This window comes from Rhincodon typus, chromosome 14 (assembly GCF_021869965.1).
Source record: "Rhincodon typus isolate 14 chromosome 14, sRhiTyp1.1, whole genome shotgun sequence".
Taxonomy (NCBI): Eukaryota; Metazoa; Chordata; class Chondrichthyes; order Orectolobiformes; family Rhincodontidae; genus Rhincodon; species Rhincodon typus.
In genome coordinates this window covers 9,219,431-9,222,650 of record NC_063345.1, presented here as the reverse complement: position 1 = coordinate 9,222,650, position 3,220 = coordinate 9,219,431, and positions in this window count along the sequence as shown.

The following is a 3,220-nucleotide window of genomic DNA, read 5'->3' as shown; positions in this document are numbered from 1 at the left end:
TGATGGTGGAGGTTAGATAGACCTTAGGTTTAGGGTAAGAGTTCGGCACAACATCGTGGGCCAAAGGGCCTGTACTGTGCTGTACTGTTCTATGTTCTATGTTCTATTTGTGAAGATAGAAACAGAGTTAACGTTTTGAGTCCAATACAATTCTTCTATGGAACAGAGATGTTCTGTAAAGCAATTGTTGTGAAGAGGACATGAGGTTAAGTGAACGGGCAAAGATCTAGCAAGTAGACTAAAATGTGGGAAATTGTGAAATTGTTCATTTTGGCAAAAAATGAAGAAGAAGCATAGTATTTAAATGGTGGGAGGTTGTAGTGCTCTGAAATGCAGAGAGATCTGCATTCCTAGTGCACGAATCACTGAAGGTTAATATGCAGGTACAACAAGTAATCAGGAAAACTATTGGAACGTTATTTTATTTTGTGAGGGGAATTGAATGCATCAGTAGGGAAGCTATGCTTTAGTTCAACAGGAGACATTGGTGAGACTGTATCTGGAACACTGTGTACAGTACTAGTCACCATACTTAGGAAAAGATGGAATCAGTTCAGTGAAGGTTTACTGGAAGTAGTTCCTGGAAGGAGCAGATTGTTTTGTGGGGAAAGGCTAGACAGGCCGGGCCTGTACTGTCTGGTGTTTAGAAGAGTCAGAGGTGACTGAATAGAAACATATAAGACCCTGAGGGGACTTGAATTGGTGGATGTCAAAAGGATGTTTCCTCATATGGGAGAATCTAGAAATAGGAGCTGAAGTTTCATAATAAGGCATTGCCATAATAAGAGGTTGGGTGGACTTTGAACTAGTTTGGCAGGGGGATAGGAACCTGAGGGGAGGGTCTGAGTTAGTTAGAGTGGGTGAGGGCTTAAGGAAAAAGAAAATCAAGATAGGAAATACAAAGCAAGAAGGAGTTGATGGGGGATGCGATGGCCAAGTGGTATTATCGCTGCTCTGTTAATCCAGAGACCCAGATAACATTCTGGGGACTCAGGTTCAAATCCTGCCATGGCAGATGGTGGAATTTGAATTCAATAAAAACATCTGGAATTAAGAATCTAATGATGACCATGGATCCATTGTCAATTGTCAGGAAAAACCCCATCTGGTTCACTAATGTCCTTTAGGGAAAGAAACTGCCATCCTCACCTGGTCTGGCCGACATGTGACTCCAGACCCACAACAATATGGTTGACTCTGAACTGCCCTCTGGGCAATTATGTATGGGCAATAAATGCTGACATAGCTAGCAATGTCCACATCCCGTTAATGAATAAAGAAAACAAAATGAATAAAGAAAGCTGAGCAGTCTAGCACTATTATGTAGCACTAAGATGAGTGGAAACCAGGTAGTGACAGAAAAACTGAAAATGTTTGCAAACAAAGGTTCCTGCGGTAGAGGTGATGGATTCAAAAAGAAGGAATAAAAACTAGCATAAGGGCACGTTAAATGAGTTGACACCACAAATCATCGTGAATAGGTGTGGCCTTCACAGAGACATGGTGGCAGGGCAGTCAAATATCCAGGGGTATCAGACTTTTCGGAAGGACAGACAGGAAGGAAAGGGAGGTGGTGTAGCTCTGATATTTAAGTATAACACCAGGGCAGTAGTGAGAAATGATATAGATTCTATGGAGAAAAAGGTTGAATCAATGTGGGTGGAAATTAGATACAGTAAGGGGAAAATGTCACCGATAGGCATAGTCTATAGGCCACCAAATAACAACTTCATGGTGGGGGGGGCAATAGACAAAGAAATAACTGATGCGTGTAGAAAAGCTATGACAATAATCATGGAGGACTTTAATCTACATATTGATTGGTCAAACCAAGTCAGTTAAGGTAGCCTTTTGGAGGAATTCGTAGAATGTATCTGCAATAGTTTCCTTGACCATTATGTAATGGAACCTACGAGGGAGCAAGATATCGTAAATCTGGTCCTGTATAAAGAGACAGGAATAATTGATGATTTCAGAGTTAGGGATCCTCTCAGAGGGTTACAAGCCTTTGGAAACCCTTTGCTCAAAAGACAGTGGATGTAGAATCCTTAAACATTTTAAAGACAGAGATTGATAGATTCTTGATAACGAGGGGGATGAAAGATTATTGGGGATACGCAGGACTGTATAGCGGAGATAAAAAAATAAGATCAGCCACGATCTTATTAAATGACAGAACAGGTTTAAAGGGTCAGGTGGCCTGCTCTTGTTTCTTGTTCGTATGCTTGATCTTTCAGTCTGCTTTTTGTTTCTTCAATGTGAAGGAGACCGCATTGTGAACAGCAAATACAGTAAACTAGATTAAAAGGAGTACAAGTAAAATGCTGTTCCAGTTGGAAGTTCTGTTTGGGGTCTTGGGCAGTGAGGAGGGAGGAGGTGAATGGGCAAGTGTTACATCTTCTGTGATTGCACAGCATCACAGGTGAGAAATATTAAAAGTGTTGGAGGAGTGGGCCGGTGAGTCATGGAGAGAATGGTCCCTGGGGAACACTGACTGTGGGGAAGATGTGTTTGGTGGGGTGGCATCCTGCTGGAGTTGGCAAAATGGTGTAAAATGATCTTTTGAATGTGGAGACCGATAGGGTGGAAAGTCAGCATAAGGGGAACTCAATCATTGTTCTGGCAGGGAGGATAAGGAAGATAAGTTGGACATGGTTGAGAGCCATGTCAACCATGATGGGGAGGGAAGAATCCTTGCTTGGAAAAGGGAGGACATGTCAGAGACGGCCAGGTGGAAGGTGGTATCATTGGAACAGATGCAACAGAGACAGAGGAATCATATAAATACAGCCTTATAACTACTGGAGCACATCAGAGGCTGGGAATCCTGCAGTGAGTAACTTACAAATTTACTTCCCAAAGTCTGTCTACCATCTACTAGTCACAAGTCAGGAGTGTGATGGAATATTCCCCATTTGCCTGGTTGGGTGCAGCTGTAACAACACTCAGGAAAATCGATACCATCCAGTACAAAGCAGCACTTCCCCCCAAACCCCATCTACCACCTTCAACATTTACTCCCACTTACATGACTAAGCAGGACTCTGCACCATTTACTCGATTCATTTAGGAGCTCATCAAGCCTCCTTCAACATCAACTTCCAAACCCATGACCTCCAGTTCCAGACAAGGACAGCAGATAAATAGGAAAACACCACTAAGGTCCCCATCCACTATGCTACCTTGAAAATATATGAACATTTCCTTCACTGTTACTGGA